The 15,977-nt window shown below is 38.3% G+C and overlaps 1 protein-coding gene across 1 annotated transcript in view; it reads right to left on the bottom strand.

Moving 5' to 3' along the window:
* Nucleotides 1-15,977, bottom strand: part of FTO (FTO alpha-ketoglutarate dependent dioxygenase) — a 205,955-nt gene that overhangs the window by 116,959 nt on the left and 73,019 nt on the right.

Here is a 15,977-nt window from a genome sequence, read left to right as displayed (position 1 = left end):
TCTCAATTCTTTTAATGTTCCATAATGAGAGATAATTGTCTGCAGAGGCCCCTTTTGCCCAATGCTGAGTGAAGCTTTCAGGTTTCTAATCTGGACCCAACAGTGACTCAGTGTTTTTCAACACACTGGGGACCACAGGACAGTAGAATAAACAAACACTGTGACCAGCCCCCCAGCCTGCCTTATCTCATCCCGGTGTTAGCAGAGATTCTTGAGGGTGGTAATGTTTACAAATTGCTGAAACTCTCTTTCTTCTGCTTCCTGAGCTGGCAAAAACATATCCTGGACAACCTAAGCAAAGAGATTACACAAATTGCTTATCACTAAGGGGAAGCAACTTCTTGTCTCATTGGCACCATGGCTCTCTACCAGAAAGCACTGTTAATATTTTCACCAAGTCTTCCCCATTTTTCCTTAAAAAGCTATGAATGTATTTAGGGCATTTTCTTTGAAATGGAATGGTATTAACACACATGCACGTCCATCCCTCAAAAATATGCAGATTTAGATCTCTTGCTAATCGGGCCCTCCACATTAAAAACTGTGTTGGACAAGATACATCCTTTACCGTCCTCCTGGTAAAACGGTAGAACTAGATCTAGAGCTGAGCTGACCTAATAGGCAACAACTACCAGAGCATCTTTTTGCTTTGTGTGAGAAAGGGAAGTTATAAGATCAAGAGAGAGCAATGTAGCATTTGCCTCCTTCCCACTAACAACACAAATCAGTGACATGGCACTGAATGAAAACTGTTACAACCATACCCAGGTTGGATCCATACCTAGGATATGTTCAGCCAAGATGCCAGTAGTCACAATACGGCTACGTTTTACTTCCTCCAAGCCTCTGGAGGTAGATTTAAGATTAGAAACATTGTATAGCTGGAGACATGAAGCCTAATATTCTGTCAAACAAATTAGCCTTTCATTCTGAACCAAAGTGGCACTTGGGACAGTTTGCCTCTTGGTCCCACTTTATTGGGTCAGCAAATGAGATTTTCACTCCAAGTTAAGATTTAATTTCCTCTTCGTCAGTTTAAATAGGATAAACTTCTGAGTCTTTACTAATCTCTTCCACTCCAGCCTGGCAGACAACGCTCAATAATCACTAACTAACATGGGAAGGAAAAAAGCAGTTTTTGAAATTGGTAAGCACGACTTAAAAATTTTAATGCCTTTCTGCATCTTCCTTGCTATTTTTGCAACTTCTTCTATTAGTGAAAAAAGAATATTTTGATGAAAGTCCGTACAGCTAGAAATGTGTTTTTAGAGAAAAACCCTGAAATCTATTAAGTCATGTAATTTGACATGTCATAATTCCCATGAAATAAAAAGGTAGTAATTGATTACAAACCACTCTTTCCTCCTTCTTTACTTTAAATAATTACTTGAAACCTGAGCAAATGCACACGATTTCATTGATACGATGCAAGTAGCCAGTATGTTTTAAGTTATCACCCAACAATTTGGGCACATTAAATTCAGCTCTCTGCCTTTTGTTTATTAATCCACTATGCCAGATATCAAGGTTTCACTCAGCAACTCTCATGTTTTTGGATGATATTGAAAAATGGCTCATGTTTGTCAAAAAGTAAAAGGGGAAAAAAAAAAAAAAGGTAAAGAGGAAAAAAAAGTGTTGTTTATGGAAGCCAGCTGCTCCGGCTTCGGCGCCAGCAGCTCTTCATCTTGCTATTTTACGCCTGCAACCCCCACTGCCCCCACTGGCACAGGTACAACTAAATGTTGACTTCAATGCTTCAGAGAGCACTCAACTGATTCTGTACATGATTAATTGCCAAAGACATGGCTGACCATATGGAACAGAGAAAGCATCAAGTAATTCATACTTCTGTATATGATCATTTGGCCCCTGTTGTTTTAATGTACAGGAAAGAGCTAGTATAGCACAGACCTGGTGTCTTGCCCTTGACAGCCCATTAAGAAATCTCAAAGCACCTAGTTGAAGTTATGCTGTTGGCTTTTCAATAGCAGCCTAATAAAACAGAAGCAAAGCTTTCCAGCTAGTCTTAAATCTTTCACATACAGTACATTAAGCACTGCTGCTAAAACAACTGGTTTCTTATGATAGGAAATGGGATTTGATTTCTAGCCTCTGCATACTTACTGAAAGCCTTTTTCTGACCTTTGGAGGGTTTACAAAATCATTGTTCGTTTTTCCTGCCATTTTCTAAGTTTCTTGCCATGGTGATCCTAATAGATTTGTTTAAGGTTTGCTACATCGTACTCCTACTAGCTGTTATATGCAAACTATACAATGAAGGCAAGCTCATGGGACTTGGAAGAAAAGAAATCATTATTAACTGTTTTCGTCCTAAGACTCAGAGAAGTCCCTACATCACCTAAAAATGTAATTTACCTTTAAGGAGCCTATAGAAAAAAAATCTGAAAGAAAGCAATATTCTAGCATGTGCTTTCTTTTATCAGACCGGAGACAAATCACCAAACTTCATTTGAGAAGGAAGACCAATTTATTTTAAAGCTGCAGTGTTCTTAGGGATGTCTGACAGAGCTCACGAAAAAGGTGCAGACTTGGAATACATGTCAGTATCATTAACTACTCTATATTAGTTTTATCTACCGTTAACATCTTCTCAGTCATACTCAGTCAGAGAAAAACGTTTAAATAATGTCTCCCTTTCAAAGCTCTTAAAATGACAGTGCTAAGAAGTTAATCCCTATCCTCACAGATCTTTTGGCAGTTTTGACATATGTTGGCAAGGATGTATTTGTTGGCACCTTCAAGTAGAAAATATTTACACAGAGTTTTCTTGTCTGTGGATTTTCTAGTTGTCCAAGTTATCCTCATTTGCTGAGAAACCTTATGCGGGAAGTCCTAATCACTGGATGTTCCCGAGTGGTAATTTCCCAGGCTTCTGAAGGCAGCTAACGCTTTCAAAACTTCAACAGATACATGAAAAATCCACAAGGCAACATAAAACTCCACTTTTTGTAGGGTCAACACTGGTATGTTCAAAGATGATAAAATCCAATACAGGAAAAAATACAAAACAAGATAAAAACATTATGTAGTTAAATAAAGGTCTAAAAAGATTTAAGATATGTAATATTTGTATTTTTGCAGGGTAAAAGGAGCAGAGTATCAAGTTTCTGTTATGAAAGCACTGTCACAAAGATTAAGGATTCGCCCCCACCATTGCATTCAATAGCACACAATTAGTTAAAGTGTTTCAGCACATCTAAATTAAGCACATAGGGAACCCAATTATAGAGCAGAATGCTTAAAGTGAGACATATGCTTAAGCTCTAAATACAATGAGTCTAAATGCATTAAAATGTAGGGAGCTCTGCCTCTCTTTGAGGTATTCACTGCTGACAACAAAGGATGAATACCTGACTTGATAGATGAGTAGTTTGACCTAGAAAAACCTACAGAGAGTAGATAACTTGGATATTTTCAAAGAAACTTAACATCTTGTCTACACTAGAAAGTTGTACCATTTAACTACATCATGGAGTCAAACAGCATATTTTCTAGTTACACGAGATTAAATGAGATAAACAGATTAAACTAGTTAGAGTCTTTTCCTATATCATAAAGGAAATAACCATTACTTTTATAACTATATAACTGCACCTACACTAGAATCTCCAACTATATGCTTAGGAAAAGGAATCCAAAGGTAACAATCATGTTATTTTAGATGATTCTAGCATCTCAAAAGTGAATGAATTGCCAGTAGTGGGAAAAAACAACTTTTTTTAATTGGACAATTCAACACAATTTAAATAGGTCTTAAAGACTTCCAGTACTCAGTTGCCGATAAAACAGTGTATGAAGTTCAAAACCCCAGACTTTTGCTGCACTAATCGGTTCAGCGAGGTTCTAAAGGTGATGTGTAACCCACCCCAGCCAGAGAGAGCAACTGAGCCACTCACGATGCCTGGAATGAGAGTGGCTTAGCACCTTCAGCTGTATGGGTGAGTGAAAGGTTACCCTTTAGCCACATTCTCCCCGAGCACGGCCCTCAAACGTCAATAGCACAAAGACTGAGGCAGGCCTGCCATGCATAGTGGATTATATGAAGTGTAAAACATTGTGGGGGAAAAAGCTTTTGAAAGGAGTCAGGAAAAAGAAATCACACTTGCAAGAAGATCCAGCTGACAGGCTAGTCCCTAACAAGTGAATATGTTTGAAAACATTGTGAATGCAAGAAAAGAACATGCCTTTTGTTTCCAAACCTACAGTGTGTCTTTACCCCAACTGTTGCCTGCATGGCTGAACATATGTTTTCTGAACGAGAACTGAAGCAGAAAGTGCTCTTTGTTATAATTCACTGCTTTGTACACACCTCCTTTCCCCTTTTGCTCACACGCAAGCAGTAGTTATGGCAAACGCTCGAGCTCGGAGGGCTGCGTGGCAGCCCATGCTTCACTGCCACCCGCTGCTGCTGGGCCGGCCGGGCCGCGGCGCAGGGCTCCCCTCAGCACCGGGTGCGCTCTGCGCCGCTGCATCATCCCGCACAGCCTGCGCAGGGTAACTCTGCAGGTGACAGCCTTCGCCATCAAGTGAGCTCCGTTTGTAACGAACAAACACACAGTAAAGTGATTTTTCCATCTTACGTGTGGAAAAAGAATTACCCTGAAATTACTATTGTTTTTAGCACGCTGAAAATTGATGTCATCAACTATTATGAATTACTTGGGGGAAAAGCAAGGCAAAAATTATGGTCTCCAAAGACGAAGTTGGTAGTTCAGTCAACTCACAGTAGGAAGCAAACACCTAAATGAACACTAGTTGGAATTAACTGAAATAATTCTGCATGTATGTAAGGCTCTTCTGTCTGATCTAATTTACACTGAAGTTCTAGCATAGCAGGTGACTTGCAAGCCTCTCAAAATATATGCATATATAGACATATATCAAAATCTCCAAACTACACATCTCCATTCTTTGTAGCACTCAATACGCATTGCAATTCAGTCCCAAATTTTTCCTTTTGCTCATTTGTTTCATACTCCCTGAAATTAATACAGCTATGAAGGACAAGAATACAGTGAGTCTTTATGACTGCAGTTTTGATTGTGACTGCCTTTTGTCTAGCGTAACACTAGATGACTGATTATTCCTTGAAAAGGAATAACCTTAATTCAGTAGCCACCCAAACCCTCGATCACCACTTTTTCTTGCATCTGTGAAGCTACGTAGCTGCCATAAACCCCTTTACTGTCTTAGACACATTACCTTCTAGCACAGCGTCTGATAAAAAATAGTTGTGCAAACATTTGGGGCGTATGAGAGGTATTAGTTTTACGTATTTTAAAACACAGAGAATTAAGCTACACAATGGGTTAAACACCACAGACAGGAGAAGCTACTAGCTACAAACAAATGAAAGAGCAATCCACTTCTGCCCCAAAGCGCCTGTGGGCAGGCTTTGCCTGAGACACATGCCATAGTGGAATATTGATTTAGTACATATGCAAGATCGCCACGTACAGCTGAATCATGTCTTGCAATGGCATCGGGGATTCAAGGCTTTTATCATGCTCACAAATATAACCACAGAGAGCCTGCAAACATTTCTGCCCCGTGAAAACAGAACTTGCATTTCGCTTCAGAAGCCAAATTTTGGCACACTTGACTAAAGAGCTTCATTACCCCAGCGTTACATACGTTAAAAGTTCCTACCTGTGTTAGTAGTACATACATACTAGTCATCTGGGCAAGAGTGGCAGAAAAGGAATGTAGAGCATGCACCTGGGAAGAGCTCAGAAAATTAAGGCAAAGCATCTAATATATTACACATATTCATTGAATGCATGGGGAACATGGCCTTGTGCAGACAGTGAAAAACAGACAATGCTCATTAAAAGGGGTTGACCAGGACAGTAACATTTGGCCACATACTATTTAACAAGCTACAATTCCTGTTTCTCATCTCAAAAAGAGGTAGTGGTTTTAATGCCTATCTTCCAGTGTGTTTGTTATAATACACAATTAAATATTTATATTCAAAATTGCACTAGGCACTTTATAGTCCATGCAAATAGTGCAGATCTATTGAAGATGTGCAATCTAAGTGCAAAGGCAAATGTATACATCAGCAAATAGAAAACAGGGGACTGCCAGAGGTGAACACAGAGAAGTTAACCAAGTTGCCTCTCATCTAACAGCCCCTCCAAATTATGCAGTCACAATCTTTGATGCTGTCCTTAAAGCAAATACAGATCCCTCCTGAAAGGCAAGTACATATTTTTCTCTCCTGTACTCCGAGTACTTTTCGAACAAAGTTTGACCCATACACCACACAGAGCAAATGAAAATCAAGTGATGGATAATCCTAGACACATATGCCCATATCCTCTTCTCCCTAGATTAGGGCACAAAACAGATGGTGCCCCCATAGTCACAGGACGCTAACAGAGCTCCGGAGCCCCCACGCAGGCCGCCCTCCACCTTTTCCAAAGTTAGGTCGCTCCCCACAGTTGTTATCCCTCTCCGTCAGGGAGATCTAATGGTACAACTACATAAATGCCAACTCATGGCTAATTCCATGCTATCAAAGGACTATCTCCCTTCCATTAATATTCCTTCTCATATAGGTTCATCTTTGCTTTATTTCAATTTGAAGGAAGGATTTTTGCTCTACTTCACACCCTTAGGAAGGGAGCAATATAGTTCTCAGTAATCAGTTTATTTTCTCAGGAGGAGAGGGGGGGAAAAAAAAAAAAAAAAGGTTAGTTCATTCTTAAAAGGAAGATTATTAACCAATTAACCCAACAACAAATGCACACACAAGAACACGGAAGTAGCTTAGAGGAACAACGAATCTGTTCTGAAAAATTTAAATTACTTCCTGTCACCTACAAGGGCATAAATCATAAGAAACCTTTTCTAGAAATATTTTTATTTGGAAGTCTAATTAAGCTCTAAATGTTGTGATCTTGTCATATTCATTTTCCCTCAGCATTCAGGTATTTATAGATGAGCACAAGTATTTAAAGCTTGAATCACCAACTATCTGAAAACTTCACTGTAGATCAAAAGTCATTATTCGGACAGCTTTCGTTAAAATATGTATAACCCAATCACGGAAAATAAACTTCATCAAGTGATTCATGTGCCTAACAACAAAAACAAACAGAATGATCAACAGATCCCTGGGAATAGATGCCCATCAATTACTTTCTGAACTCAAACTCATTTGCTGAATATTCTGGACATTCATTTGGAGTAACACATGCACTATCACGCTGTGCTCAGAAACGGTGAGAAGACAACTTGGGAAACAGAATATTCTGTTACTCATTCAGCTCCTGTGTTACCATTCACTAATGCTTGCTTCTTCAACACAAGAAATAAGATACAGGTTCTCAAGTTCAGTTGCAAAGTCCAACTTAAGAGAGAGGTCAAAGGTGGCTGACTAATCACCTCTACACTCTTTGAAAAGGATCAGTTAATCCACTGCTAAAAGTTAAAGCAATGTCAAGGATGCATCAACACGAGCTGGCTAAGCATCCTCCAGCAGAAATAACTACACGGACTGAGCACATGCCAGAGTGGAGGGGCTCTCAGCTAACCAAAAAAAGGAAAACTTTCTGGGCCTCTGTGCTGCCAGAGCAAAGAAAAACAGCAGTACGAAGAGATGGGTTTGACCCATGTCCTCGCATACAAAACCTTTAATGATAGTTCATAACTAATTACACTAGAGCTCTACGAAGCATTGATTAATCCACATGACATCATGCTTTGATTTGCACTACAGCGTCATGTTAAAGTATTGAGAGCCCAAGAAGGGAGATCATCTACGTGAATGAGAATCCAAACTGTTCATATACTGGATATAAATTTCTATTTTTTAAAAGGGAACATATTTCATCAAAAAACAGGCTCTCTATTCAATATTTGTTTTCTTCCCTTCTGTATTTTTATGTAAGATCTTATTATGCAATTTTTGATATATGCATTATCAAATAAAACACAGGAATAATTCTAGAATCATTTAGTAAAAATCCATTAAAACATTTCATGAGAAAATCAATTGTCTTGATAGGATATTTGAATTTTTTCTCATGATCATCAGAACTCTGCTATCACGAAGGAATTCTGTAAGATGTACATTTCCTGTATTGCTTGGGTCTTAAAATGATACACTTCTAAAGAACATTTAAGTGATTATTAACAGATAAAAGCATTGTAATATGGAAATATCAATATGATCCAAACATTAAAAAGAAGTTCTTTCAAGCCTGGCATGTGTCATCCTGTTTAAATTTCTTTGGCTAGTCAAAGTTTCTTATGCACAAGTAATAAAATATAGTAAGCTTCTTTTTATATATATATATATATATACATGCATTTTAGATGTATATCTGTGTGTGTATATACACCCTCCCCATGAAAAGAGAACACAGAATGAATTAGATAGTTTAGAAGAAAAAATATGCAAGATGTCTGCATCCAAAGCCTAAGAACACAGCAACTATTTTTAAGAATAATCATGTTTTTATAACCGTTTTTGAAAGCAGGTTATTACCATGGTATGCCAATTTTAAAACACAACAACTAAAGGCTACAAATTTAACTTCACAGGACTTTTTCGCCTCAGAAAGCTCTATCCATTTTCATCTCAAATACCAGTTGTTAAACAAAAACCAATTTTCTATCTTGATTAATACAATTTGAAAATCCACAAAGTATTATTTGTTGTAGGCATGAATTCCTACTGAACTACAACTTGCTATATTCAGAATGGTGTTCTGCTTTGATAAGCATGTATTACTGGTTCATCTCCTAGAGATAATAGGCTCCCCTTGCCTTGCTCATTCGCCACTTACATATCCAGTGCACATGAAGAAACCATTGCATACAACCCTCTTGAATACATAATAAAGGAAAGGAAAGGGGAAAAGATCTTATTTATTATTATTATTTTTAGGTGAATTCAGTGCCTCAGATAAAAAAGCTAAGAAAAGGAATAAAAAGTATCACAGGTCCAAAACAAAACACCACACAAAAACCCGTTGCCAAACCGGCTCTTGGCTGGATGCACAATGATGAGCAATGCTCATCTCCTGCAGTACGGAGACAAAATATGCTTTAAGACACTTTTCCCCCAAGTTATTGAGGCCTCGTGAACAGCCTTGCCCGGCCCCCACCCCTCACGCATTAAGGAAAACAAAACGGGGCCCATTTACATGGGGAGCGCGCAGGGGGTTAAGCATGCGACCTTCAAGGATGATGCGCTTGTGCTCCATGCAAAGGGTCTTGACAAGATAAACAAGAATTACTGCTCTTGGAGAAAGGGAAGACAATTAAAAACAATCCAGGATGCATGTTGTACAGCTGTTCCAGTTTCAGCTACATCTGACCTCTAAAGATGCTTCAGCTTCTACTTCAGAAAATTAAGCCATTTGAGTTTTATTAAAATAATCCTTCAACATAAGCTAAACGTGCATGAAAAATTAGGTTTTATATGAGCAACGCAATTGAAAATTGCATATTGCTACCAGAACATGCTATCACCCAGTTAAAAAGCTGTTATGGTCTTTGCATCTTTTTCTAAATACTTAGTCAAATCAATCACGAATCAAAAAGAAAATCTTTATGAAAAAGGAAAAAAAAAAAAAAAAGCTCAAAAAGATGATTATTTCTTGAAACAAAGACTTCAATGCCTCAGATCCTACACTCAGATCTGTTTGACAAACGGCTATGCCAATGCACAACCTGATTTGAGCAAAACTCTGCAGGCGCAACGGCCCAATGTAGATCAAATTGCAGGACCAAGAAGCCACAACTTTTTTTTTTTGTTACGTCTAATTCTGGATATGATTGACTCCAAATACAATAAAGAAAGTCTGCAATTATGGTTACTATTTTCTTGATACATACATACAAATTTCCTGATAAGCAGGAAAATATTTCAACTTTAAACAGAAAATGACACAACAAGCTTTTTTCCATCAGCAACTACAACTAATTATCCTAATATCGTCCTGAAAAAATAAGGTAAGAGAAGAAAAACTTCTGAGAAAAGAAACAAAGATATTGGCCAAGTTTCTCCAAACCACAATTTTCCTGTGTGTTTGATCTTTGTACAGTCAGCATAAGCCACTGAAAGTCCTCCACAAATGAAAGGCATTCATGGGAAGCCATCAGAAAGCATTGCTCTTCCTCTGGGACCCAGGACAATAAAAGAAAAGTTTGTGTCTGCCACGTGGGCCTACAATTCGGCTTAAATGAACAAACCATTGCAATATCCCTTGGCTTTGTGAAAGCGATACTTCCTACTTTTTTTTTTTTTTTTTTTTTTGGAAGAAAGGAAGTCATATATAAACAGAACAAAGGGAAGAGGCAACACAAGTAGAGCCTCTCATAATAAATATTACAGTGAAAGTTTTCCTCATCAAGCCAAGATTAAAAACATATTTTAATCTCCCAAGTTTTATGTCTTTGATGTATGTCAGAAAAGAAAGCTTATGTATTTTGTAAGATTTATAACATTTCTAGCGGGAATAGCTTCATATTTCACTTTTTTTCCCCTGTATCCAAAAGTGAGAATATATTAGGTTGTTTCAAACCTCTAATACTCTCTATGTCAAACAGAACATCTTTAGAAGAGAGTCCTCTGGACCACCCCTCCCTCCTACATCCCACACACTCATATAGATATAGGGTACTATTCCACTGAGTAAAGTAATATGAAATCACAATACTATTGGTATAATGGTGATTTTTTTAACTATTAAATAATTTTAAAATATCAGTACGCCTAGACCACAGTGAAGTTGAAACAGTTGCATTCAATTCCATAATGGAGAACCACTAAGCTGCATTTCTTTGGGACACTAAAATTAGGAGAGGGTGATGCAGTTTCAGTACTATAAGCAATAATTTATTACCTGTGATATTGCCACTGCATGCCCACAACACAGCCTGATATAACACATAAAGTATTAATTTTCAAAATTACAACACAAAAAGCATAAAACTAGTGCTCCCTGACACCCACTGGTAAATTCCGGGCAATTTCCTTGCCCTGCCACAAACCCTTTCTGGCAGCTTTTCTTGTGTTCTCTTGATACAGCAACCATTGCTAGGACAAAAGAGGTTCAAAACTACCTTTATTTTAAAACTTGCTGTAAGGGTCTCTTGCATGCATCACTTATAAGCATGGAGACTGCATAGCTGTCTTTGCACAAACCCAGTCTTTTTAATGTCTGGAACCAAAGTACGCTCAGTCAGTCCACTTGTCTCCAAAGAGTCCAGCTACAGGAACGAGCTGTAGAACGTTGTCCAGACACGGCAACGTGGAGAGTAAGGGAAAGAGAAAGGCAGAGAAGAGACTTCAAGGATTTCAGTGAGAGACGAAAGGGTTAGGATAGCAGAAAATGAGTACATATGTTAACTAAAGAACAATCAAGGGGGAAAAAACAGAGAGATTTTATAACTATTACAAAAGCAACAGTAAAATTATATTTAGATATTTAGAAGTGCCAAGGCTGGAAGGACACCAAAGAAACTTCAAGGAGTCTGACTGGAAAGACAGGTGCCTTGTCAATAAGTACTGTGCCAGGAGAAGGGTCATGCACAACTTTAGTCATTTGCCCAAAGAAAATAGCAAGCAAATGAAAGTGTGAGGAATAATAGGATGCTTGTTTCTTACTTTCCACTTTCCTTAATGTTGCCATATGGTATCCGTATCAGGGAGGATAAGCGGTACTTTGTACCCTGGTGTTTCAGTTTTCATGACGCTTTACAAGTCTCATTGCTCATTTCACCACTTTCCACTAGCTACTCCTTAATGACACCCAGCCATTGCTTCCTTTGCTTTCTCATAAAAACAACATACTCAGGAAATAATGAATGTATATTTGTCTCTTTCAAGTAACTGCAGTTCAGTTTTAACCATTTACTTTGCAATAAACTTTAAAAACAAACAAACAAAAAAAAACCAACACAGTTTCCAGAAAAACTCTATATTTTAAGGGTCACAAAAGCATTGGTTTTTTTTGTTTTTTTTTTTTGTTTTTTTTTTTAAGATCAGAGCAATAACATTTTAGAACCTCATTTCTAAGGTATGACCTACATTAATTCCCCCACCTTGTCAAAAGAAGCTGCAATAGATTCAGCAATTGAGTAACCTAGCACTCCATCTCTCATCTTAAGCTTTGGGATGCTTCGGCAAGAGGACTGGCAAATTACTTTTAATAGCGATTGCTGCAAAGGACACTTTGCTAAAGGGACATACTTAAGAAGTAGCTGAGGAAACAAGAAGCAGCCCAGACAGAGCAGCCTGTCCCACCTAAACAGACGGGATCCTCTGAAGAGCAGGCAGAGCCGCGTGCCCCAAGGCAGCTCCCCAGGGACACCAAGCAGGTGTCAAGAACAGCAGGTTTGGTAAGATGCAGCCAGACCCTGGGGTTAAAGAAATCCTCCCAGAACTACAGAAACCAGGAAAGAATCTCAGGGGAAATATAAATATTCACCCCTTCTTGGCAAGGTAGCCTCTCTGTGCTGCTTCTTTTTCCCTGCAAGTTGGATGGCCACAGTCTGCACAAGAGGATTCTGCGTTTTCTACTTTTAAAGTAACCCCTGAAGCAAATAGCAGATATGTTTATAAAACAGTAGCTACAGAAGATGCAATATTTTAAGATTTTTAAAGCAGGATAAAGCAAAGTATTTCTGAAGCCTCCAAAACCAGAATACTGTTATAATGAATTATGAGGGATAAAATTTCTAGAAAACTGGAAATTATTCCCAGATTATCATAGAAGTTCAAAGCTTGTTTCATTTGCAAACCCCTACAACTCCTCTGGATGCTATCCTAAGGAGTGAATTTTCCTTAGGTTTGGAGAAATGCTTGTAATATGCTATGTAACATGACTAAGGAACAATATTGACCATTTAATTTCATCATTAAAAGATAAGCTTGAATGTAAAGAACCTTGAGTTGGATTTTTTTTAAAGTAAAATAAAATTAATAAAGTAAAAGAGATTCATCACTGTTCATAAGAAATTATTTGCCCAGGGAATTATTTCATCTGTCCTCTCCTTTACTTGGCTAGACAGAAAATAAATTTTGCTGGCTATGTTTAATTTCCACAGCTGTCATTGTGATCTAAAACATTTATATTGGAGCGATTACATATATCCTCAGGACATCAGGGGCTGGAGCACCAGCTCAGACACAGTATAGACTATCTACTGTCTTGTGATTCCAGCATCAGCTAGCCTTAGAAGTTTACCATAGGGAAAAAAAAAAACACAAACAAACAACCCCCCCCCAACTTTTCCATTACAAAGGACTTTTAAAATGCAATTTGTCCTTAAAATATCAGAAGTCAGCACAGTTCACACACACTTAGTGACTGGCTTAATACAAATATGAGATAGTAAAATGACAAGCAAATGCAGATACCTGGAATTCTTGCAGTACATCTCTAAGTTTACTCTACGTAGCATACTTGGACTGCCTAGTAACTAATTCAATTGTATAAATTCTGTTTCTGGGAAAACTCACATGAAAAGCCTAACATAAATAATAAATTCATAAACTTAATGGACACAGTGTTATTTACATTAGGGCTATTATGCAAACTTTTCAAATATGGTTTTGTACTAAAAAGCACATGTTTATATAAAACGAAGGACAATAGTAATTACAGTGCAACATTAGAAAAAAAGTATTTGTTTGCAAGAGATGTAAAAAGGAGTTAGGTAGATTTCAGCAGACTTCAAAACAGGACTAGCAAAATTACAATATGATATGTATTTCTACATGAAATAATTTTCAGTATTAAAACTGATAACTATATCGTTCTAGTCACATTCATCCAAATCAGCAGAGAGCTTGCCCCATCGCCCCTGAAGCAAGGGGTAGTTACGAAACTGTATGTTACTACTTGCATATTTAAAGTGCATATCAATCTGCCTTTAACTGCATGTTATCAATATGCCTTTAACTACGTGTTATTTTGGTCTGTTCTTGCTACCCTCCAATTTGCCTCCACCTTTTCCCCCACCCCACCCCAGGAGCAGTAAGAACAGATTTACAGAGCACCAGTAACAGCTTTTAGAGCAGCGGATTCTTTCATTTCCATCAGGCGGCTGAGGCCTTCCCAAGCTGAGCCCACGCACGGTACTACAGCTCTACGTGGGACTTCTAGGCTCAGATTTCTCTGCTGCAGCAAGGTCCTCGTGGAACAACCCTTGAGGACTGAACTCTTCAGTCTTCTTGAAGATGACGCAAGGGAAAAATAATTCAAAGAGAAGACATCTACTTTCATATTAATTGCATTATGACTACAAGTAAACTTGTAAAAGCACCCTGCCATTTACCCTTCTCTTGCCTACTTCAGAATCTCTTGCACATCCAAAATTCTTTACATCTCCATCACCTTTATCCCCATTTATCAGTGTTCCACTTTGTCCTTCTCCTTCCTGGATAAACTCTGCTTTCTCACAATCATTTCCCTTGCTGTTACTTATTGCCTCCCAATTTCTCTCTTCCAAGTGGCTCACAAAACCACTTTAGCCTTTATTTTTGCCTCCCACTGAACCCTTCCTCAAGTTGTGTTGCTTTTCATCATTTTTGCGGTGCTCGCTATATTTCTGCAGAAACAGGGGAAAAATACAAACAAACAGACCCCATGGAAGCAAGTCACTGAGCAAGTCACTTTTCTAAGTACAAATGAAACTACTGAAATACAAGTTTTACACACCAAAGGAACAAAAAAAAAAAAAGAAAGAATGAAGCCAGCCTAGTGCTTTGTGTTTGTAAAAGAAATAAAGCTAACCACAGGCCAGCAATTGATTGGCAGACAGCAGTTAAAATAATCTTTAACACAGAGTCATGTAGGAAGCCGCAGTGCTATAAGCAAGGTTTCCTCCGGAGCATGCACGGGAAAAAAGTCCACCTAAAACTTGAACACCCCTGTTTTTTATCCCACAACATAGGACTAATTGTCCTCAGTGTCAGAGCTACATTTCTTGCATGCTGGAGCAGAACAAATACTGCTTTTTCACCTATCTGTCACTGCAAACAGGAAGGCTTCTGACAAAAGCAGAACAGCACTAATCTTAGCACCTCACAAAGCTCCAAGCAACACCAGAGGGAAAGCAGAGAAAAAGCTTGCACACAACAGGCAGCAAAAATAAAACCCTCATCAACGTGTTGCTGGATAGGAGTCTTGTGCTTCTGCTTCTTACTTATTGGCCATTCATTTACTGCAAAGGAACATTAAAAAAAATCATAATTTTAGTACATAGATTAAAATGTAACCTAGATCAATCTAAGCTTTTGATGGAGTGTAGAACTTGATGCAGATGTTGAGCATGAAAGCCACAGCTGGTGACTGAGTTACCACAGAGCCTTTAAAGCCAGGGGTTTACTGGCCCAGGTTCTAGATCTGCAAAGCAAACCCAGCCCAGGTTGACCAGCCTCATCTGACAATGACTTTTCTCAAAACACTAAGGCAAGATAAATTACCATTTTGCTAGAAAAAGGCAGAGAAAAATCAGATCCCTCATGATTTCCAATACAGGCTCCATTTGAGCTAAAAATATGCTGCAATCTGAACTCCGAAATACCTACCAGGTGAGCAGCTCTCCTTTCACTTCTGGATTCCTAATATTAATATTTCCTTGCTCTTCTATCACTCCTCGCTAGTATATGTGCTACATACATACATAACATACATACAGGTATCCTCTGTGTTAGAGGCAGAGTAGACAGGTTTTCTTCGAGGTCATTTCACCTATGGTTTTTTGGTCAAGAGATTTATGCTGCTTTTAAATGGATGATTTCTGGAGGAACTATTCAACGCAAAGAGAATTTAACGTTCTAACAACTTCTGCTTGAAACACATTTGGGGCCCTAAGGAAGAAAGTTTCTTCTTCCCCTTCGCAAATTACCTGAAAGTACTTTTCAGATAAAACAGAGGACACAAATTGAGTGGAAAAATATCAAAGGAAGAAACCCTGCAAAAAGCCCA

This window comes from Tinamus guttatus, unplaced genomic scaffold (genome assembly GCF_059628265.1).
Source record: "Tinamus guttatus ecotype Peru unplaced genomic scaffold, ASM5962826v1 Tinamus_guttatus_pri_ptg000389l, whole genome shotgun sequence".
Taxonomy (NCBI): domain Eukaryota; kingdom Metazoa; phylum Chordata; class Aves; order Tinamiformes; family Tinamidae; genus Tinamus; species Tinamus guttatus.
The sequence above is the reverse complement of the archived record's forward strand: the minus strand, read 5'-3'. Positions and strand labels throughout refer to the sequence as shown.